The sequence below is a fragment of the Xenopus laevis genome, chromosome 5L (genome assembly GCF_017654675.1).
Source record: "Xenopus laevis strain J_2021 chromosome 5L, Xenopus_laevis_v10.1, whole genome shotgun sequence".
Classification (NCBI taxonomy): Eukaryota; Metazoa; Chordata; class Amphibia; order Anura; family Pipidae; genus Xenopus; species Xenopus laevis.
The window spans coordinates 13979292-14004770 of NC_054379.1; the positions used below are offsets into that span (position 1 = coordinate 13979292).

A 25479-nucleotide genomic window follows, 5' to 3' on the forward strand; every position below is an offset into this window, starting at 1 on the left:
TATGATACAAGCTCAACTTGGCACAACCTGTACAATAACCATCAGCCTTAGAAACATATGTAGCATAAGGTTAGCAAACCACCCCCACTCACTTTCTATATATATATATATATATATATATATATATATATATATATATATATATATATATATATATATATATATATATATATATATATATATATATATATATAGTTTCTATTCCCAATATTAATCTGAGTGCCTTTCTCTGAATTATTTCAAGATTCTACTTTAGATCTTACTTGATTCATTTATCATCCATCAGTGGATTTATATATGTTGTTTTGACAGCTTGTTGATAAATTTTACAATACAGACAACGTAGGCATCAGAAATGCTCTGTGCATACAGAAACCCACTCGCCAACCTCTTCTTGGTCACGCCAATTATCATATCACACAGAATAGTTTCCAGCTAATAAGCATGTGGAATTCTTGCCATTATAATAAATATAGATAAATATAGAGAACATTTTACCTTACCTTTGGTTTCATAGAAATTCTTCTGTTCTGTGAGGCCTATAGCAGAAACAAGAAAACAATATCAAATGTACGGTAGATTTACAGAGAATAGTTTATACCATGAAAGAAGCATCTTGTTAAAAATCTAATTAGAAATGTAAGGTCCTATTTATAAACATTTCAAGTATAAATGCTTTCAACTGCAGCATCGTTTTATTTCTATTGTTGAAATGATCTAATTCTAGAAATTTTACTAAAATGCCATTGTTTTAAATTCGAGCAAATTATTAACTGGTGAAACGTTTGTCCTTTTTTGTGGTTATTTGACCCAAATAAGTTACAATAATACTTTTCCCCTCTCTTTTCCATTATTTATGTAAGTTTTTTTTATCTCCATTAGGAAATAATGAAGAACAAAAAATAGTTAACATTTATATTAAAAAGCATGCATCCTTCCTAAACAGAATAAAGACTGTAGAAATACTTCACAACATAGTTTTTTTGCTCCCATTTGCCTATATTTTCCAGTTTTTCATTCTCCATTAGGGTATTCTCCAGGTCGAAGCTGGAGAATAAAACATTTATTGAAATTTATATTCATCAAGATATTGAAGTTCTTTCCAAGCAGAAGTAGAAACACATCGCAAATGAAATTTTTGGTTAAATTTGTTTTTTAGAAATAGAAAAAGAAATGTATATGCCCAATTGTCTTCTCAGACAAAGAGGAGATGTGAGGGGTTTTTTTTTTTTGCCTTCCTCTAGATCAGTGGTTGACTTTTTTAGTTAAAACGCCACTGGAGGGCCAGCCTTTGGCCATAGTTCCCCTCCTTAGCTAAGGTTCAGTCATTCAGCCATGGCTACCTAATTGTCATCCATGTTGGGCTTTCTACAGAAGAACAAAACATCATTTTAAAGCTAAAGCTTCCCTGGAAAATATGAATATAATGTTTCTATAATAGTTACATTTTTCCAGACAATGCCAACAGGAAAGCACAACTCTGCCATCTTCATGGTTAGGCCACCACACATACCCCTGCCATAACTTGAGACTTTGCAGGAATTTCTGCTCCACATCTTCCTATACACTCAAGCCATCTCCAGTTTACAACTAAGAAGTAGTATGAAATAACTGCACATTGAGCAATGGCAAAAGTAACTACACCACAGCATAACAGCAAAAATAGCAAGACACAAAGTGTATCAACTGGAGCACACACAAGCCACAACAGTTATCCCTCTTTACCAACGTAAACCCTACTTATAAACAGGGTATATTTTGCCTTTTAATTCCAGATCTTGGCTGCAAATAATTCACATAATGAAATCTACAAGGGCGGCACATTTAAACCACATATAAGCAGAGCATTCACTAATAAGGATGACCAACAAGCAAAGTTTTATATCAAATCACAGACCCGTTCTTCGTTCAATGCCAGCCCAAGTCATTTGCGTGTGCTCTGAGCCAGAACTTCTAGTTCCACCCTACGAAGTTACATTTTCTTTCAGACCACCGGCACCCTGCATCTGTGTCCGAGGGTTTTCATTGAATATTTAGAATATATCAATGTCATTAAATTTAAATTTAAACTAGGCTATAATACTTTTTTGGCTCAATACACTGGCCTACTGAAGCTAAAAATTAAATTTGCAAGGCCAGTGACCGTCCCTTGTGTGAATGAGAAGTGTCGTTTTATTACTGAATACTATATCATAACATTAAACATTAAATAGAAGTTTACTATAACGGAGATTTTTTGCCATTAATTGCACTCGGCTAGAATAGAGCTGTTTTACTTAAGTAATAAAGATAGAGTCTACCAATCTGCGGTTAAATCTATATGTCAGTTTGATTCAGGCTTCACCTTTCATTAATATCTTTGAAATGCTACCCATGGGTACGAATTTTATTCTTCCTATGGCCTTTCTGGATTTGACAGTTTTTTAGTACTGTCGGGAAGAATTAATCATTATTGCAATCTATCAGGAGCAATAACAAGATTGGAACATATTTCGTCTACCCGAGAAATTCTGTCTGTGAGGGGAATTTTCATAGCCGCTCAGAAGAAATCACAGGTAGGGGAAGTGTAGGCTGATTACTAAATGGACATTGTTCTCTTAATGGATTAGCCCGAATAAGTCTAATGTATGCCTGCCAGTTTTATATTGTATTGCCAACATGGCCACTGATAGCTGCAATGAAGCAGGTAGCTAATTATGGGCAGATTTATTATATGATGGGCAAATTTTTGTCAAAAATTACACCAATAGACTGTAATAGGTGAAAAAATTTGTTACGCACCAAAAGTTTTGTCGCCCATAGACTTCAATGCATTTTGACTGAATTTTAGCCGTTTTGCAAATTTCCGGCAATGCAAAATGGGTCAGATTCTCCCATCACTAATATTAAACAGGGGAATCCAGAGGTATTCCCAAAAGTTTGATATTTTTCCTGAGACTGTCAGGAAAGTTTTGATCGAGTGCCTTTCTATAATATGGGATGTTAGAGGTCAATGGGAGCGTTGAGCTCTAACACCCCTTGGAATCTTTGCTCCCCATTGCAAATTACAGTATTCAAAGATCAGGTGATGCCATCATTACTGCTCAGTCAAAAATACTTATCTTTATAAGTCAAAAATATGGCTGACTGTCTGGAACCAACACATAGGGGAGCTATATTGAGCATCAGTAATTAGTAGGAATCATGCGGCACTGCTAATAAGTCAAAGCGAATGGGTGAAACGGCAACAGTAACCTGTAACTCTGTAGCTGATGTATGTTCTGAGCACCCACCAACACACAGAGACTGGGGGTCCCAAAGCTGTACTTCAAGAGCAACTGAAAGGTCAGAAAACCTATTTCCTATAAATAAAAAGGTCCCATAAAATCTTCTTTTGCCCTGGATCTGTTTTTTCAAATACATTTTTAAATTAAACACATAAATGTGAAATTCTATTTTTAAAAGTTAATTTAAAAAAATGTAAAACTCTGATTGGTTTCAAGTTCAGTATTGTTTGCGTCTGGACACACATACGCAAAAAAAAAAACACAGCAGGTTCCCAAACCTTAGTGATGGGTGCCTATAACACAGGACAAGCCATAGTAAAACTAGGCCAGATTACATATTAATCGCAGGCATAAAAATAAAGAAATACACGTTTTGTGGGGGTTTTTTTTATCTTTTAATATATTTTTCACCTTTAGGGAAGTGTCTTAAGTTATTTATAAATCTATTTCCTCTAGGCTGCTTGTTTTCTACGTTCTAAGAATTATGCACGGACAGTGGTTAGAATCAACCCCTGAGGCAAACTGTCCATTGGAAATTAAATTCAGAGGAAATTATTCACACACACATGTGTGACAAATACCTTCAGTGCTTGCCCAAACCAATTAGGAAGGAGTGGGCACTGCTGGTTTGAGGTGTAATTTGAGGTGGGATGGTAGACTGCAGACCCCACAGACTCAATACCTTTTTGTTATTAATCGTAAAGACTCTTCCCTGGTGGTGGAGGTAGACACATGACTTTCTTGCAGAATTTAGACCCCAATAAGTCATTTATGAATGTGGCTTCTTGGCTGAGAGTGAATTTATGAGAGACATTTACTATTCAGTTTCTGTAAATAGCATTACCCCAAATCACACGTTGCCCCATGTTGAGGTAAAAGCAACTAGTCAAATTAAGGTCTATGTCATAGTGATGCAACCAGTCAAATTGAGGTTTACTCAGATTCCACTAGTGATGCCCAAATGATACATTACCAGCCTGTGCCAAGCTCCCTGATTAATTTGACTTTATCCAACTGTAACGCTTGAGGTATCACCCTTACTTTGCTTGCTTCTCTTCTGTACACCAATACCCCATGTCAAATTTGAAAGTGATCACTGCTCCGTCTGATTTATTATTCACAGCAAAGTTTGATTGCTTAATTCATTGCAAATCAGTGTCCATTAGTACGGAGCGCCTGGTGATTTTTACCAAATAATCAGTTTGTCAGACACAGCCCGGGCTGGAATTTGCTGTTTACAATAGGTCTTGCGCTAACTTGTTAGCCATTTGCATTTTCAATGATGAGAGTGAATGGCTGTCTCTGATTACTGGGCTCTTCAGCTGATTCCCCTTTGTTTTCCTAAAGTGTATGCACAATACATTTTTAATTGGCTGTGCCATAGGAACTTTGTCTAATTTTCTCGGGTAGAAAAGAATGAAAATGAAGAAAGAGAGAAATGAACGCAGAGGATATCATAGCTGCCAAGCACTAAGCTGCAACGACAGCTCAGAAAGAGAACTATCAAATGGTTCCATATTCTCTTGGGTTAAATGCCATATGTCAGTCCTTGTGAAAATGTTCATTGGTTAATAGGCAAAGCTATGGATTATATAAAAAGATACTAAACATACAGCTTCTGTCAGATCTGTCGGTGTATAGCTACATGCAAATGCAACATTTATTCCACTCTCAATTTCATATTACTCCACCCAAAATACAACAAACAACTGTAGAGACTATAATACACTCACCAGGGAAACATAAGCTAGTATCTAAAACATACACATACCTTGCATCTCAAAAATGTGACCCCAGACCCAGGGTCAAACTTAAGTGGAAAGGTAGTGGAGTTCACTTAGAACCCAATGATTGGGAAGAGATGGAGGACAGCCTTTATCTCCCTCTAATCAGCACAAGAGACGGGCTCATTCAATTTAAAATTGTGCACCAAACGTACTTGACACCAAAAAAACTACAATTTATGGGTCGCCTAGAGCATTCGAGATGTCCTCGCTGCAACTCACCAGATGCGGATTTCATACATCTCATAGGTTATTGTCCAAATATACAGAAATTTTGGAAAAAAGTAATGCAGTTTTTAGCCAACGAATTTACTCTACCGCAAGTATTGAACCCAGCTACCTGCCTACTAGGCGTTACAGATGCTCTGGAACCTATAACCCACTCCAGATTATTGATGAGAACACTTTTGTTCCACACCAGGAAAACGATAGCCCTGCATAGGGGTGTTGGATGGGACCAACACCCCTATGCTTAAAAAATGGATTAAACTCATAAATCCCCAGCTGGAACTTTACAAGTTAACTTAAATTGCCAGAGGCTGCCCACAGAAATTCTGGACTCCTTGGCTGGATTTGCCCACAACAACGGTCCAATAAGTCTATTTGAGAATAGTCCATTATATCTCCTTCATGTCTACCTCTCTTCTTCCTTCCTTCTATATTTCCTTCTACCTTGTTTGTTAATGAAAACTTAATAAAAAGTTACTATTAAAAACAACATACCCTGCCTTACAGGTTTGCCAGGGCATAGTGCACCACTACATGTCTATGTACCTAGTAGTCTCCATAAACAGTCATTGTATATGTTCTTACTTTTTTAAGACTGAAATTATCATAATTTTTTCTTGTTGTAGCTTCTTTGTTGCTGTGTAGGTGTTACTGACTAAGATTGAAGTTTAGGTTTGGGGGGTTATTTATTAAGGTTGAGTTATGTTTTCCACAAAAATTCAAGTTTTCAAGTAGATTTTTTGGTCAATTAAAATAAATTTGGGTTAAAAAAACTACAAATGTTTGTATTTTTTAAGAAACATTTTAAGATTTATTATACCCTGGAAATATCTCAAATCCAAAAATATATCATCTTTAACCTGTCTAAATCATGTAGGAGTTAATGGCAGAGGTCTCTTGAATCATTTGAAGATGTTAATAGCCTCCATGATGTTCGAGTTTTTTTGGGATGGTTTTGCCCAAAAACTCAAATAATTTGAGCGATTCGAGTTTTAGGGTTTCACACCTCAAACTCACAGAATCAGGGTTTTCCCTAGTTTTTTCTTAAATAAGATACCATTCGAGTTGCAAGTCCATTTGAGATATGAAAAACTCTAACATTTGACCTTTGATAAATAACCCCCTAGGTCTTATCTGAGTTGCCATTGTCTCAGGCTGGCTTGCTACAGTTTCGTCCTTTTCCACCCCAGCCCTCCTACAGTGTCTTTATACCCTTGCAAAAAACAAGTCAGTGGTCATGGCCTAGTGGCAAAGGGCAAATGCTGTGACCTCCTTATGAGCACGGCCAGACTGAAAGAGATTGAGATGATGCTCTCCAGGTTTACATCCAATTGTGCTCATGACCTGCACAGAGAGATACGGTACCATAGAATATAGCTTTAGGCATCCCTCCTCTGATATGTGCCTGCTAGTAACAGCCACACAACAAGTTATGGTATCACTCTTGCTTTGGATCCAAAACATGTTTGCCTGCCCAGTACTGGGCAAAGGAGAAGAATACTGCAGGGGAAAAAGAAAAGCCCTATTTTTACCCACACATGGCTGTAGTACTATTTGCCTTGAAACAAACAGTTTTAGGGGTTATTTACTAAAGCTTGAATTTATCTGGTCAGGCTTTTTGGGGCAAAAACTTGAATTTTTCATGGGAACATTTTTCGAGATTTATTATACCCTGATGCTGCAAAAAACCCAAATCTGAAAATCCACCATCTCAGACCTCTCGGGTCCTGTATAAATCAATAGGAGAGGCACCATTCTCATTTTGACAATATCGTGGCTTGAGCTGGGTTTAGTCCAAAAACCGAAAACCTGAGCGATTTGGAAAAAAAGTCAGAAAAAATCGCATGATTCGGGTTACTGCTCAATTTTATTGGGTTATTTCCTGATCCAATTAATTTGAGTTTTTAAATAAGGACCAATCGGGCATGGGAGTTTGGTCGTCGTTTTTTTAATTTCAAAATTAGATACATTCGTAGTTTAGTAAATAACCCCCTAAGTCAAATATTGGTTATAGCTTTAATAATACTTAAATGCCTTAATCAATTCAGATATTTAACTAATATAACCACTGCAGAAGCATCAGTCATGGAGAGACACCATACTGTATATTAGAAATGTAATACTGCAGGTATGGCAAAGCCACAGAAGCAGTTTATTTTTAATAAATAATTAATTGAATAATTAGTTAATAATTAGTACAATTTTTCAGAGCTTCTAAACCCACCCACCCCTCTAACTGGATCATGTGATTACAAAGTACAACACAAAGAAGAACAGGTCATTTATGTATTCAAACCCTACAGTTCTCTCTCTCTCTCTGACATGCAGCAAAATTTGATGTTTATTACTATTGACAAAAGTTCGTGGCTTTCATGATACAAGTGGAGATATTTTCCAGTAATGCAGAGCCTGTGTAGTTTACTCCATTGCTCCCTTATTCCTTCCATGAAACATTTTTACATTATTATATTTTTTTCTTTGCTTGAAATTTTCCAAGTCAGAGTTATGTTATGATAAAGTATCCGCTGAGATGAGACATTAATGATACACTTATTATTCGGTGGCCTAATTTTTCCTTTATACCCTTAAACTATGATAAGTATCTATGTTAAAAATATCCCATTTTAAAATCTCATTTGATTTGCTTCCAGCCAAAACTGAGCTTCAAATGTAAGATTATTCTAATATCTTGTTACGCCCTGAAATAAAAAAAAAGAAAAGAAAAAAAATAATTTAAATGTTGTTTTCTATGAAAAATATCACAAACCTTGTTCCATTTTTTAAAATTATCAAAATAATTTTTAGCTAAAATATTTTGTAGCTCAAACCTATTAGGATCCATTCAAATCAATGGCAATTGGTTTGAATGGGATTCTTTGTATTGTAGCACGTGTTCAATAGTTCTCAAGAATTGTCAAGAATTCTGAAGTTGTCTATAGGAACTTTGCACAATGGGAGAAAAATATTTTGATGGAATTTTTACACTTGGAAAAATTCAAGAAGAAACTATGATTACCAAAAAAGAAAAAAATCCAATCATTTATAAAGAAAAATTGAGCAGAATTTTAATAAATCACCCTCTGAAAGTAAATAATGACCAGTTGCCTATCACAGGAATAATTGTTTCAATAAAAACAAATGTTGAACACTGCACACAGAAGTAGCAACTGACACACAAGCTATGGTCCAGGACAAAGGTGTTGATATGGGTCAACATATTAACACTGATATACTCCATAATTTTCTCAATTTGAGGAGGACATTTCCATACTGCGTACTCCAAAGTAGGTGGAGTTTAATGGGAAATGGGTGGGATCTGAGACATCAATTAAATATCCCAGAAGTTTCAAAAGAACTTTTAAATAAAAAAATTATTTTAACGTGTCCCCCAAAAAATTTTCTCTTTGGCATTGTTCTTAAAGGGGATCTGTGAAATAGTCTTTTTCAAATTTAACATGAAACCTAATTTTTTTTCTATTAAAGCACACATATCTGTTATAAGCATATTTAAAAGTCTTAACTGTCAATGCTTGCCCCTCCTCTATTCCATAGGCATAGAGGTGGGGCAGCTTATTGCTTTCACTTTCCATCCTGCATTTTCTAGATGTCACTGCACTCCTCACATTCCCCTTCCCTCCTCACCAGCCAGTGCATGGCATGGGCATCAGGTGCAGCATTCTGGAGCATAATAAAGATTTTGCCATTATGCAATGCTTGCCTTAAAGGGGACCCATCACCCAAAAAAATTACTATTTTATCATATTAGTCAAGCAAAATGAACTTTACTTACACTGTATAAATTATCTGAATCTTGTTTCCATCAGTCTTAGAACTCATAATTATAACAAGCAGGCAGGAGCCATTTTGTGGACACTGTTATTAAGACAAGTCTTGCATCATCTCAGAATCTTGTTTGTGCACCAGAATGGGGGACCTGATGTCCATCCCCATGCACTGGTTACACAATTAAATGGTTAAAAGAACTGGGGGGATGTGGGGAGAGCAGTGACATCTAGGAAATGCTGAAAGGAAAGTAAAAGTAATTGCTTGCCCCGCCTCTATGCCTAAGGCATAGAGGAGGGGAATGCAATATTTGATTGACAGCTGATATTTGTAAATGAGTTTACAACAGCTATGAATGCTTTAATAAAAAAAAGAATTTGGATTTCATGTTTAATTTGAAAAGGACTTATTATACCGATTTTTGTGTCTGGGTGACAGGTCCACTTTAATAACAGTGTTACCAAAATGGCACCTGCCTGCTTGCTGTGATTGTGAATTCCAAGACTAAAAGAAACAAGATTTAAATAATAAGTAGTGAAAGTGAAGTTTATTATACATGACTAACATCATAAAATACGGTTTTCAGGGTGACAGATCCCCTTTAAAGAGATACTTAAGAAATGCTCACACCGAGTTTAGTTTGAGAAATACACTTTCATAATCAATTTGTTAAAACACACCAAACTTTCAGTTATAGTAATTTTTTGGGCAAAAATCAGCAGCTAGATCTTCTTTTTCCCACTATGGAATAGCATTCACCCTGGCACAATGGGGAATTTTAATTATTACAAAAATATTTGTGGCACAGTAGAAAGGAGCTTCTCTTGTCTTAAATGTTTTATGACAGCAGTTGAACATCAAGTATAAAATGTTTTTAGAATAGCTAAACCACTAGGGAATGTCCAAAAGGGCAGATTCCTTTCATATCCTTGATACATTTTTAGCAATATTTTATGTTTAAACACAACTTTGGCACAATACAGATATCGTCTGAAATGGCATTAAATAAGCCAAAACAACTATGCCTACATGCTTACAATGACAGTAAATACTTATTTTTCTATTCCGCTAACCATTAATATTTAGTCCTGTGCAGCTGACGTGAAGTGTAGAAGGCATCAAAGCAAGTTGGGAGCAATTTTACTGTTTAACATAATATGGACAAGATTAGGATCCCAACATTTGAGCTCAGCAAATTATAAAAGTGCAGCTGGGAACACAAATTGTAGCTGGTGGATCTGTTGCTTCTCCCAGTTAGAATGCGTGCAATCTCCAGTATGACTTAGCAGCAATAAAGCTTGTTCGCCTGTTCCACAGATGTTCCCAATATCAGGGATCAAAACAAAATTGTTGGGATTGGAACTGACAGGTCGCGGCCTTCTGTTACTCTAGTGGATGTTTTCATAGCCATTTAAAGGCACAGAATTTCTGCAGTTGTTGAGGATGAGGCTTATGATGGTTTAATCTCAAGGGTCCTGCGAAAGATCACTAAGGAAATTATCCTCACCACCCAGCTGGTTTGTAGACATGATGACAGGTGCCATATATTTTTTTACTAGTGTTGTTGTTGTTCTTTTTAATCGTGTAACATAATATGTCTTCTAACTCATCAAACCAGGCTCATTCCAAGTTGCATTCAGATTTGCGTTATACACTGGAACTTCCCTTTCAGAAAATATCTATGCTATTTTCCATACCAACAAGTGTTAGACAAGCATTTTGATGGTATGTAGGTAAAAGGAGTGTTTTATATACATTGAAGTCACGGTCTCCTTTAATCCTTTCACTGCTAGCTCATATTTGCACTTCTTTTGTATTACCTACCAGCTGAAACATGCATTATTAAAAGCAAAAAAAAGACAACTAAAACTAAAAGCCCCATATCTCCTGAGCATGCCAGTGCGATTCGCAATGCCAGAAAGTCCCATAACAGTAAGCTGACCACAGAAAACCATTTATTTATGCAAAGTAACGTATTTTGCAACATTCTGGGACTCAAATATGTTTTCAAATATGTCTTTCTACTTCAAACAGTAAAATGTTTTTGAAGACTGGCTCAAAACTTTCATTTTCCTGTATTTTATCTAACACATCCTAAAAAGGAATGCCAGGGGTCTTCAGAATAGTTTGCTGACCAATATGAGTAGTAAAACCATGACACTTGTAAATAAGCCAACATTAAAAAAAGACTGCATAAAAATAATTTTGGCCTTTGGTTCTATTTCTAGAAACAAAGCACATAGTGTGCCTTTTATGTATCATACGAGCCACTATGAGTAAGTTGACCTCAGAAAAAAGGGACAAAGACAAATGGAATTTGTTGGAAGGGTTACTGTCTACTAAGTTACATTTTTCAATTGAAATAGGGTGGCAGAACCGTACAACACTTGTTATTCTAGTAGATTCAGAGGAAGCTGATTGGACCAGCGAAACGTGTCAGGCAGTAGGGGACAGGAGGCTGACCAGCAGGAACGCAACCACGAGGGATAGGAAAAGCCGGCTCTTTTATTCCTACCCCGGAAAGATCTGGGCAACCTGCAAAGGACAGCTGATTTTATAGAAACGTTTGTAAAACCCGATTAAAATGTGAGTGCAAAATCTTTTTAAAATTTTTTAAATATTTATTAAAACGTATTACACAATATACGTCTCTATTCCATGTGGGAGTGATTGGAGGAGCTGAGAAAAGAAGAAAGGGTCGCAAAATAATATTACATGCGAGCCATATATCAAGGTCTTGTAAGTAGGCACTTTGGCCATTTTTTGGTGGAAGGCACAGAAGTTTATCGTAAAGGGAAAAGAAAACACTGTTATATGTGGTTGAAAAAATAAAAGTCTTGTAAGTAGGCACTTTAACCATTTGTTGGTGGAAGACACACATGCATGTTGAAAATTAAATATAAGCACAGCCCCCGAAATGGAGGACTAAAATAAAAGAAAATTTGGGAAAAGGGGAACAAATATAACAAAATAGAAACTTTGTACACAAGCACCTGGTGTGAATCGACTATTTCCAAAAATACTACACTATATATATCTTTTTTTCCCCCCCTTCTTTTTATTCTAGTAGATGTAGGTTTTTGTTGAACGGAATATGTCTTCCAATATGTCTTCCACCCTTTTTTGTGTTGGATTCTTCTGGGTACTCTGGTTTCCACCCTCAGACCATAATATACTAGTAGATTTATTGGCTCACTTTCAGAGATGTAAACTTTCTGAAGTCAGTTTCTGGGAGATTTTTGCCTAGGCCTCTTACCACATAGAGTAAAGCATAACCGAATTGTGGTGGTGGGTTGAGAGCTGTAATGAAATTAACCATGTATGTGTGTGCTCTGTAGAATATGTTAAATCTATATTCTATGGAAATATAGACTGAGATGAATACTCATCACACGTTAAACTATTAGCAGTACCCTATTTATTAATGGATCTTTCTTATGATTTAAAATAATTATCCTTGAAGAGTATTATTTTAGCTTAATCTCCTAATCTGCGCAGTTGTATATTATACAAAGCTCTCTGTAAAAGTCTATTGCTCATTTGAGAATGAAAATAATACTGTATAAATGGAGACTAAAAAACATTATTGTAATAATGATGAATCTGCCTCGTTGAAACCATTGTAAAATTCCTCCCCAAGAATTAGCACCACATCTCAGCAAACACCAACCACTCCAGCACCCCCATGGCAACCGACAGGGTGTTTCAGATCTTATTAACGGTTTCTATATTTCCAGCATCAGATATGTAGTAGTAACCATTGGTGTGTTAAATTGAAAGCACTACAGGCTGTTACTACGATCATAAATAAGTAAATATTATTATAATATCTGAACTGGGTTAAGTATTTATGTTGCTCATGTGCCAACTTGGTGCTAAGAAAGCTGAGTAAAATAAATATGATTGTTTTCATAAAAATACTCCCATTTTGCAATAGAATTGAGCAAATTAATCTAATCTATTCTACTAATTTTATTAAAAGAACTCCACCCAAAAACCCTATTTTGCATAATGAAAGAGAAAAATAATTCTAAACAACCTTTATACTTTGCATTAATTACACATTGCCAATGGTTTTAAAGATATTTGTAAATGTAATTGCTATTGAAACAGTACCGGTCTGTCTTTTTACATATACTGCACTGCTGGTTCTTACTCCTGAAAAATGTAGCAAAAGCAAGCTTAAAGCTGGAAAAGAACTGTATTTTGCTACACTGTTTCAAGAGTCAGAATCGGAGAACAGATGGAGATAAACAAACACTGCATTCGACTGGAATTATATTTACAAGATACTTTGAACCTATTGAAAGTGAATATATTCTGGAAATTTGCTTAGAATTGCATTTTCTTCAGAAACCAAGTTTAGATTGGTGTCACAGCATTTAGTCACAGCAAAAACAACCCAAACGTATATGAATGATCCCCTGAACCTTGGGTAATGTAAACATGTGTTAATCAGTCAGCGTAATCTTTCTGTTTGAACATAGATCCCAACATTCCAGAACTGATATACTAAATCATTTATGCCACACCTAGATTCACCCAAATCCACCAAAACGCTACCCTTAAATTATATATTAATTATTATAATTAATATATTATACATTTTTCTTGTTCATTCTCATCACTGAGATACAGATTTTAGACTCAAAATCTATATATCTCTTTATACAACATCACCCATGTGAAATCCTATTATTATAAAAGTTAAAAAACATAAATTAAATTGAACCAATAAATCAACAAGATATATTTCTGGCTGATCTTTTGCATATCTAACTAGTTGACCTGCATGATGACCGGTCAGTGCCATTGAGCCGCATATGGTTGTCAACAATGGATAACATTAAACAGTTAGTTAAGCTAAGAGGGCCCTACATTTGTATAGCTCAAGGTTATAGACATATGTAAACATATCATGTTTCCAAAAAATATCTAGGATAGCAAATAAATGTTCACCCCCACATATCACTCTAACTGGCCTTCAAGCAGGGCTTTAAAAATGAATCTCTCCTAAGGGCAGAGACACAAGTGGAGATTCGGGGAGATTTAGTTGCCCGGGCACAAATCGCCTCTTCTTCGGACGACTAATCTTCCCGAACTGCCTTCCCGCCAGCTAGAATCTAAATCGCCGGTGGGATGGCACTAAGAGCCCTTTGTTTTCTGAAGTCGCCCGAAGAAGAGGCGATTTGTCTCCATTTGTCTCCCCATATCTCCACATGTGTCTCTGCCCTTAATAGACTTTAGCCTGAACTGCCCCTACAAAGGCTCTGGAGCTCCTAAGAAAGGCTAGCCCTTCAGTTTACTTTGTAAAGATACATTGATCATTATTTTGCTTCTTCCATCCTCATCTACTTAAAAAAAAATAAGATCACATTATTTTCCCTTTGGATAAAATGTCCACTCAAAGAAATAATCACAAATAACTTAAACCTGACACTGAAACCAGGAACTGTGTCCTTGATGATACAAAGCATCTCCATGGAGTAGACTGACTGTCTTACAATGGCATGCAGAACAAGGGGAAAAATCTTATCTTTGCTGGTATAAGATCTAAGGACCAGGCAAAGAATGGAACAGAAGCAAGGATTCAGCAAACTGGCAACAGAACAGAGACTCAAGCTTATCTCCAAATGTAGAGTAACTGTATCTTTGCTGCTGATATGTTCATCAACCATATCCGTGGTGCAGATAATTAGGTTAGGACAGTAGACTCAAGCCCGCCTTTGAACAGACACCCAGTCAGTTGTTACAGTAACCTTCTTTTCACCCGCTAGGGTAATCCCACAATTTGCTAGCACATAGTTGAGTACATGTGGTCTGGTGTTCCGGCTCATTATCACATCATTTTTAGAACGCAATCACCATGTGATCTATAAAAAGGCCTTGTTATACAACAAGTGTGTTCCATATCGGATTTAATGTCGTTAACGTCCAAAAGTATTTTACTACTGCTGAGATAAATGAGAACATGCAGGTCCCAACAAGAAACGGATTGGAATAAGAGATCTTTGTAAAGAAGGTATATCTGGCCGGAAGTCTTCATGCTATTATTATTATTGTACTTTTTTATATCGCACCCACATTATACAGCATTTTACAGATATTTTTCCATCACTCATGTCAGTCTCAGACCCAATGGAATGAATATTCTAATTAACCAACCACTTAGCTGTCAGGCATCATCTACACCATTTGTTACTGGGAACCATGAAACCTTTTTAGTGATGGGCGAATTTATTCACCAGGCGCAAATTTGAGCGATTCGCCGCGAGCGAATAAATTAGTGAAACGCCCGCGAAAATTCGTGGCAAAAATTCCCCGCGTCAAAAATTTTTTCCGAAAAAACAGACGCCGGCATCAAAAATGAGACACCGGCGCCGTTTCGCGAATTTTTTGGCGAAACGGCGCAAATTCGCCCATCACTATTTATTTTAAAATATTAATTATTAATTAATTACACAATATATAAATGTACATATACTCAATACAGGGTTGTTTTTTTATTTTTCTCATTAGGTGATTGACATAAATACAGTATATATCAGACTTGCTTATCCGAGATGATTTGGTCCTGCTGTCAGAGAATGTGTATATTCAGCACCATGTTTTTGCATTTTTAGAAATAACAAGTAAGTAAAGTGACAGCTTCCCTTTAAGACAATTTAGTCTATATTTACTTCTAATCACCAAATGTATAATTTAAATAAAACAGTGAACAAAAGAAAATAGCTAAATAAAGCAATTGTCCTACTGTCATTTTTAATCAGGATTTGTTTTGCTGCCCTCCCCACTCCTAGCTTCTGTGAAGCATTCCCAACTTAATTTTTTGTAGATGCTGTAATGGGCCCGAAGGCGCAGCAGTAATAGTAGTGGACCAAAGAGGAGACACAACCGGGTTCGAGGTACAAAAAGGGTTTATCCAGAAGAGTAGTCAAGGTACAGGCAAAAGATCAATTCAGGCGGCAGACAATGGAGATACGAGAAACAGGCAAAGGTCAATACACGAATAATCAGAATAGAAGTCACACCCAGGAACACTAGTCAAAGGAACCTATAATTGGGCAATGAAGACAGGGGAAATGGGGTTTAAATAGTCCAAGTCTTGGCGCCAAAATATTGACGCGCTGGCGTCAGACGCTGACGCGGTGGCGTCAGACGCTGACGCCAGCGTCCCCACGCTGACGTCCTGACGCCGGCGCCCGATTCTGACGCCGGCGTCCGTTCCGTCGCCGGCGACCAATCCTAGATGGAGAAGGCGCTGATGTCACAGGAAAGCGCCCGGCAGGAGCCATGCGGTGGAGCAGACGGTTGCCATCTTGGACGCCATCTTGGGTGAGAGTTGAAGTTTCCATTACAGTACCCCCTTCCCTAGGGGGGGCCTCAGGACCACCGGGACCAGGACGAGAAGGAAACTGTTTGTGGAACCTGCGGACAAGGATGGGAGCATGAACGTCAGAGTTCTTTACCCAGGAGCACTCCTCAGGACCGAAACCCTTCCATTCAATGAGATATTGGAGAGTACCCCTGGAAATGCGGGAATCCAAGATTCGATTGACTTCGAACTCCAAAGAATCATTGACGACAACAGGAGCTGTGGAAGAAGAAGAGGGAGAGGAGACTGCAGGTTTAAGAAGAGACACATGAAACACATTAGGGATCCTCATTTCGGGTGGAAGAAGAAGACGGACAGCCACAGGATTGATGACCTCGATGATGGGAAAGGGACCGATGAACTTGGGACCAAGTTTAGGAGAGGGAATCTTGAGACGAATATTACGAGTAGACAACAAAACTTTGTCACCAAGAGAGTATGTTGGAGAAGCAATCCTCTTTTTGTCGGCAAATTTCTTCTGGGAAGAAGCACTCTTTTCCAAATTAGCGGCAGTAGCCTGCCAGATGGCCATCATATGAGCTGCTTGATCATTGGCGGCAGGCACGTTGGTGAGTAGGAGGTCCTGAGGAAATGCCAAAAGGTTTAAACCAAAAACACAGAAAAAAGGAGACTTCTGGGAAGAAGAATGCAGGGAATTGTTGTGGGCAAATTCCGCCCATGGAAGAAGGTCTGACCAGTCATCCTGACACAGGGACACGTGACAACGTAGGAACTGTTCCAATGCTTGGTTGACACGTTCGGCGGCCCCATTGGATTGAGGATGGTAAGCGGAAGAAAATTGAAGAGAAATGTTCAAAGCTTTACACAGAGATCTCCAGAATTTAGACACAAACTGAGGACCACGATCAGACACAATTTCAGCAGGAAAACCATGGAGACGAAAAATATGTTTAATGAAGAGTTCAGAAAGTTCCGGGGCAGATGGCAGTTTGCGGAGGGGAGTGAAATGAGCCATCTTACTAAATCTGTCAATCACCACCCAGATGACAGTGTGGCCGGAAGAATTTGGAAGATCGACAATAAAGTCCATGGAAATATGAGTCCAAGGTCTAGAAGGAATGGGTAGAGGCAACAAAAAACCCTTAGGGGGGGAATGTCCAGACTTAGAAACGGCACAGGTGGAACATGATGAAACAAAGTCTTTAACGTCTTTCCTTAAAGATGGCCACCAGACCAAACGAGACAAAAGTTCGGTAGTCTTTTTAATCCCAGGATGACCAGCCTGTTTAGAATTGTGGGAGTGGGACAAGATGGCAGGACGAAACTCTGGAGGAACAAAAGCTAAACCCAGGGGAGTCTCTTCAGGAGCAGAAGCTTGAGCGGAGAGTAACTGAGAAGCGCAGGAAGGAAACAAAGCTGCGATGATCTTGGAGGAAGGAACAACAGGTTCAGGATCTTTGGAGCAAGAGTCTTCAGGAATAAAGCTTCTGGATAATGCGTCGGCCTTCCTGTTCCTGGACCCAGGGCGAAAAGTAATAACAAAATTAAAACGAGAAAAGAAAAGTGCCCACCTGGCTTGCCGGGGATTGAGGCGTTTGAGAGACTGGATAAATTCGAGATTTTTGTGGTCAGTAAAGATCGTTACCGGGACCGAAGAGCCCTCTAATAAGTGTCTCCACTCTTCCAGGGCCAGCTTAACAGCAAGAAGCTCCCGGTTGCCAACGTCATAGTTCTGTTCGGGGGAAGAAAATTTTTTGGAAAAGAAGGCACATGGATGAAGTTTACCGTCAGAAGAAGACCTCTGGGATAACACTGCACCAGCACCGACGTCTGAGGCATCCACTTCGATGAAAAAGGGTTGAAGAGGTTCGGGGTGTCTAAGGACTGGAGCAGAGGAGAATGCTTCTTTGAGAGATTTGAAGGCTTCCAAAGCTTGAGGGGGCCAGTGCTGAGGTTTGTTTCCACCACGGATCAGGGCAAGAATTGGAGAAAGTCTGGAAGAGAAGTTTTTAATGAACTGTCTATAGTAATTGGCAAAGCCAACAAACCTTTGAACAGCTTTAACACTGGTAGGAAGAGGCCAGTCCAGGATTGCAGAGACCTTGGCCGGATCCATCTTGAAGCCTAGGGAAGAAATAATGTACCCAAGAAAAGGAATAGAAGAGACTTCAAAGGTGCACTTTTCCAACTTGGCGTAAAGGTTGTTTTTTCTCAGTCTGGATAGTACTTCACGTACTTGGCTGCGATGTTCCTGGAGGTTTTTAGAAAAAATAAGAATATCATCCAAATAGACGACCACACACTGCCCCAATAAATCTCGAAAAATGTCATTAACGAATTCCTGGAAGACCGCAGGGGCATTGCAGAGACCAAAAGGCATGACTAGGTACTCATAATGACCATCACGAGTATTAAAAGCGGTCTTCCATTCGTCCCCCTCACGAATCCGAATGAGGTTATAGGCCCCACGAAGATCCAATTTAGTGAAGAGACTGGCACCCCTAAGTTGATCGAACAGTTCAGAAATGAGAGGAAGAGGGTACCTGTTTTTAATGGTGATCTTGTTAAGTCCTCTGTAATCAATGCAGGGCCGCAAACTACCATCTTTCTTTTCAACAAAGAAGAACCCCGCTCCTGCAGGGGAGATGGAAGGACGAATAAATCCTTTCTGCAGATTCTCCTGGATATAGGATTTCATTGCAGAAGTCTCCGAGGGAGAAAGTGGATAGGTGCGGCCGCGAGGAGGCATGGAGCCGGATAAAAGTTCAATTGGACAGTCGTATGGACGATGAGGTGGAAGGTTTTCGGCAGAATTTTTATTAAAGACATCGGCAAATGCTTGATATACGGAGGGAAGAGAAGAATTTGAAGACACAGAAGAAATTTTGACGACAGGAGCAGCAGGTAAACAGTTCCGTACACAAAATGGACTCCACCTGGAAACTTGAGTAGAGGACCAATCGATAACAGGATTGTGGAGACATAACCAAGGTAGACCTAAAACAACCGGAGTGGAGGGGCAATCAATAAGAAGAAAAGACAGTCTTTCCAGATGCAAAGAGCCCACCTTGAAAGAGAGTTCTTGAGTGGACTGTGAGATGGTCGCAGAAGATAAGGGCCGATCATCGATTGCCAGGACTCGAAGCGGAATCGCCAAGGATTGGAGAGGAATGGAGTGGGTTGCAGCGAACACACGGTCCATAAAATTTCCTGCGGCACCGGAATCAAGAAAGGCCTGAGAAGAGATCTCTTTGGAACCAAACTGGATCTGCACTGGGAGGAGGAAACGTTGAGCAGAAGAATGGGGGAGAGCGACAAATCCCACCCAGGTAAGTCTCCCCAAACTTACCTAGGCTTTGGCGTTTCCCGGCTTCACTGGGCATTCCAGAGCAAAGTGAGCTTTGCCCCCGCAATAGAGACATAACCCCGCCGCCCTTCTCCGATTCTTCTCCTGTTCGGAAAGACGGGCCCGTCCGATCTGCATCGGTTCCTCTGCTGGTAATGAAGAGGAAGAAGCAGACGTCGCGGGGGTTGGAGAGGACGAGGTGTAAGCAGGGTCGTAGAGTAACGGTCTCTGGAAGCGGGGAGCCAGGATAGGCTGAAATCGGGAACTTCTTTTAGAGCGTTCACGGTCTAATTCGACCTGGAATTCTCGCTGGCGAGTATCCACTTTCACTGCCAAAGCGACCAGGTCCTCCCATCTGGGGGGAATTTCACGGGACACCAGATCATTCTTAATCCGCATGGCTAGACCATTGTAAAAGGCAGCATGGTAACCGTCGTTGTTCCAAGAAGTCTCCGCCACCAGGGTGCGAAATTCAATGGCATACTCGGAGACAGAGCGAACACCTTGCTGCAGTTGAAAAAGCCTAGCGGAGGATGCAGTGGCACGACCTGGAGCATCAAACACGGTGCGAAGCTCTTGGACAAACGCCCTGGCGTTGTCAATCAGCGGATCCTCCTTTTCCCAAAAGGGTGATGCCCACTCCAAAGCTTTTCCCTGCAGACGAGTGATTATATAACCCACCTTTGCACGTTCAGAAACGAACTGACCAGGAAGCAGGGCAAACTGAATCTCGCATTGGTTAATAAAGCCTCTGCACGCTTCAGGATCACCACTGAAGAGAGGTGGAGCAGGAATACGAGGCTCAGAAACCTGGAGCGGAATAGGTATGGCCGGAGCAGGCACAACCGGCGGAACCACGGGAGACAGAGCAGTCAACTTCTCCAGAATCGCCTCGAGGGCCTGGCCAAAATGGGATTGTTGAGCTTCATAAGTCTTCATACGAGAAGCCAACCCACGAATAGCCCCTCCGACATCAAGAGGTGCTTGGGCCTCCTCCGAAGGGTCCATGGCCCAATTATACTGTAATGGGCCGAAGGCGCAGCAGTAATAGTAGTGGACCAAAGAGGAGACACAACCGGGTTCGAGGTACAAAAAGGGTTTATCCAGAAGAGTAGTCAAGGTACAGGCAAAAGATCAATTCAGGCGGCAGACAATGGAGATACGAGAAACAGGCAAAGGTCAATACACGAATAATCAGAATAGAAGTCACACCCAGGAACACTAGTCAAAGGAACCTATAATTGGGCAATGAAGACAGGGGAAATGGGGTTTAAATAGTCCAAGTCTTGGCGCCAAAATATTGACGCGCTGGCGTCAGACGCTGACGCGGTGGCGTCAGACGCTGACGCCAGCGTCCCCACGCTGACGTCCTGACGCCGGCGCCCGATTCTGACGCCGGCGTCCGTTCCGTCGCCGGCGACCAATCCTAGATGGAGAAGGCGCTGATGTCACAGGAAAGCGCCCGGCAGGAGCCATGCGGTGGAGCAGACGGTTGCCATCTTGGACGCCATCTTGGGTGAGAGTTGAAGTTTCCATTACAGATGCTATTATCTTAGTCTGCCTGGCCACAATCTCCCATATAATATCTCATAGTTCTCCTACTGTGTTATGATGTATATTAATTCTGCAGAATGTTTTACCATATCTGATTGAACAACTATATACGCTATCTCTGTTTATTTATGATAGCAGCTGCCATATTAGCTTGGTGTGACATCACTTCCTACCTGAGTCTCTCCCTGCTCACTCATAGCTCTGGGCTCAGATTACAGCAGGAAGGGAGGGAAAGGGAGGGGGTGGTAGAGAGTAGCAAACTGAACATGCTCAAGCCCTAGCCCTGGAGGATGTTGAAAACAGGAAGTCTGATACAGAAGCCCATGAGTACACAATAGAAGGAAAGAAATGTGATGTTTCTTTTGACAGAGGACTCAGAGCAACATTACTTTGAGGATTTACTTTTGTATTTATATAGACCTTTCTGATAAAGCTTACTTCATTTTATCCTTTCCCTCTCCTTTAAGACCACTTAAATCCACACAACTCTCCAAAATAATAATGAACATATATATGATTCCCATTTTCATGAATGAATGAAAATCTTGGATCATCTTTACCATGCCACATACCCTGGAATTTGAGAGGCGTAATTCTTAGGCCTGATGACTGAAAGGCTGCATCTACAGTAGATGGCACCGGTCAAGTTATTCATCCCTTGGGTCATTAAAGTAATTTTTAATTATGAATGACAATTTATCAGTAAAGTACTGGCGATATCACCTGTCATCAGATTTTGCCACCAGGCTCTAGGGTTGATCTAGGGGTTACTTATTTCATTACTTGCATTCTTCTGTAATGATAGCAGAGTAATGTTAGGTAAGGGCTGACAAAATGTTGGACCACAAACGGAAATATACCTAGAAATATTAGCTTTATGGCTCATTAACTCCTCTGTACAAAAATACATAATCCTGAAACCGTTACTATCCTCTTACATGCATACTATCATTTAATTTTTAATGCATGTCTATTTACTGATGATGAAATTGTCTCTTACTAAAGATTAAAAATCAAGGGAAATCAGAAATCCAATAATATAGTCTCAAAAAGTAAATTGCAACAATTTATTCTAAATAAGGATCAAACAGAAAAAGATATGGCATTTAATGGGCATGTAAGGAAATGACCTAACACATTTCATGCATGAAATGTGTTGGGATTTTTATTTTGTTTGACACAATAGGTTTCCTTATTTTGGACTGGAAGAAACTCAGCAGAAATTCCTTAGTCAATATTAAACAATAAAGACTAAAAGAATGCAAAGCTAATTCATAATGGTAGTGTTGTTAAATAGTATTTTAATTGTTGTGTTGTATATACTGTATATTGGAAAATTTGAATAGCACAGCAGTCAGTTTACCATGGCTGAGCTTCTGCCTAAAATATATTATCATTATCAAATGCATTCATCTATAGACAAGTATCCTCAACTTTTAGAGCATGAACAATATAATAATTAAAAAATGATCCTTTTTCTTCAGTCTGACATTGTCAAAATGTTATTTTTTTTAAAAAAACCTCGTCTCTGTTGCTACAGTGCCATCTCTCCCGTCTTCATGAAGATATTTGAATCCCAGTAGCTTCAGTCCAAAGTTTTGTAAGCTCCATGCAAAATTGCAAATCTTATTATAAACCAATATATTCTTAAATGTCAAAAATATTATTTACAGTGCCTGGCAGGATCCTTATAACATGAACCCATGCAACACAAATTCAAAATAAATAAATCTGAAGACATTCGCTCGCTCCTGTGACATGGAGATAATTAAAACTTTTTGTTTAAGCATAGACTTAAAAGAACCCCTTTAATTAATGTTTCAACCCCCTTGCTCAAGTTCCTCAGGGCGATATATTTATTACAGTTGATCTATAAACCAAGGTGTAAGAGATCACAGTCAACATAACTGTTTCAACATAGTGAACCATACATCTTAAATATTAACATATTTAATTAAAAGGAAGATGTAATTCTAAGAAGTTAGATGGACACAATGGACACAATGGAGACTCTAGGAGGTTTGTAGGAACTTCAGCACCCTATTTTTACACACAGAACTTTACACTGACATTACAATAAACATCATACTATAAACAAAGAAGACCTTTAAAGAAAACATGAGAATTGGAGAGCTAGAGAATGATTGGGGACATTGTAGAAAGAAAACGTGATATAAGGTCCATGACAAAATATCTTTCAACATTTTAGATGGAGAATCTTGACAATTTGATATCTAAGCCAGAAAGGTTTAGAAGAAGATAGGTCTGGCTAAAGGGAATAAAGCTGGCCATACATATGGAGATCCGCTCTTTTGGTGAGGTTGCCAAACGAGCAGATCTCTCCCCGATTTTTAAGCCTAGCTGATCGACATTGGTCCAGCTTTCAAACAGATATTGATCGGGGAAGCCCCTGGGAGGGCCCCATACACTGGGCAATAAGCTGCTGGCTTACATGTATGGGAGCCATAAGGCATCTCCCTGATACCAGCAAATCTGTTGATAGGAGTAGACACTGAGACAGAAGCAGAAAGCACCATCTACACAACTCAATAAGGGGTCATAAATGAATGTGTCATGTGACAGCTGACATAAAAATGATGAGATTTAATGAATGGTTTTCTCATATCCCATTAATTCCATCAACATGTAAATTTAAATGGTTAGATGGTTTCAATTGCAGTGAGGTCTAGATTATGGGGAAAGTAGATTCAAAAACAGAAATAAAATATCAGCAGACATATACATCTTTAAGGATATATAGATCAGTAAAGCATTCTAGGGCTGGAATTTTAATGTTGTTATAAACTGCAGCCCACCCACACAAATTCCAAGCTGAGAAAAGAGAAGATTGTTCAACACCTTGTCCACCAGTCAATGATACGTTTGCCAGTAGCATCTTTAACCGGGTGTGAATGGCATCAATGTATTGTCTATAATTAAATACTCCTTTGATCCATAAGTGGGACCCCTTCTGCTTCCTAATTATACCCCCAATAAAATCCCCAATTAATTTCCATGATTTCAGCCGTGATTATAGAATGTAATTATAAACCAGAGTGAGTTGAGTTATGGTCTTAATTATGGTTCGCAAGAGCAGTTAATTATGGCTCACTTTCACCCATGTCCCTTCTTACAATAACAAAGAACATATAACCGTGTGATATACAATATTACCTTCAAAAGTGAGTTCAAGAGTGGAGGGTTGTGTAAGTTCCCTCATTTTGTTCTTTGATATTTACTTGCTAAAAAGCTGATATGACTTTCACGTTCAAAAACAGAAGAGATATCTTCCATCAATAATTATCTCCTCAAACCACATATATATATATACTGTATATAAATACAATGAAGAAAATTGCAAAAAGATACCATAAGAAAGAGTAGATAAAAGAGTGAGTATAATATGAACTTCACGGTATATTTTTTAAATATAAGAGAAACTTTTTGATTGCTGAAAAATATCACTTAAAGGTGCATGTTACATGTGTATATAGAAATTGTAAGGGGTTGGATAGCTTTTTAGCAAGTAATGGAATACAGGGTTATGGGTAATAGCTCATAGTACAAGTTGATCCAGGGACTAGTCCGATTGCCATTTTAGAGTCAGGAAGGAATTTTTCCCCTCTGAGGCAAATTGGAGAGGCTTCAGATGGGTTTTTTGCCTTCCTCTGGATCCACTGGCAGATAGGTAGTTAAAAAAAAAAAAAGGTTGAACTCGAAGGACATGTGTCTTTTTTCAACCTTACTTACTATGTTACTATGTTACTATGTAACAATTCTTGAATTCTGAATTTCAGTTGTGTAAATCAATTCAAGGGGGTCAAATCATTTTTGCTGTTTATACGTTTTAAATGATTGTTGCCCCCCCCCCAGTCTATGTGCTGGGAATTACAAATTCAATGGAAATGCTAAACAATTTAAAACATAAAAGAAAACCCACCACAAACTGATTTATGTGTAGGAATTGATGATAAGTTTGAAGATTTACCCTTGAGGGCGCACATACATCTGCAAGTACAGTGAGTAATATTAAGCGCAAACGCCATATTTTTTCCCCAAAAAGGCCTTTTTTCCCCAGAATTTCAGGGCCACTTTGGTAACAATGCTTATGCAATTTACCAAAAACTGTTTCCATTCATTTTATATCAATTCCACAGAGGTCCAGCTGGCATAATTTCCAGT

General features: G+C 38.8%; 1 protein-coding gene across 2 annotated transcripts in view; it reads right to left on the reverse strand.

Annotated features, from left to right (window-relative positions):
* Nucleotides 1–25479, reverse strand: part of esrrg.L (estrogen related receptor gamma L homeolog) — a 460320-nt gene that overhangs the window by 403918 nt on the left and 30923 nt on the right. For both annotated transcript variants that reach the window (XM_041562543.1, XM_041562544.1), the window contains exon 2: nucleotides 504–539. The gene's annotated coding sequence lies outside the window, so the exon portion shown is untranslated. The remainder of the gene's footprint in view (nucleotides 1–503; nucleotides 540–25479) is intronic.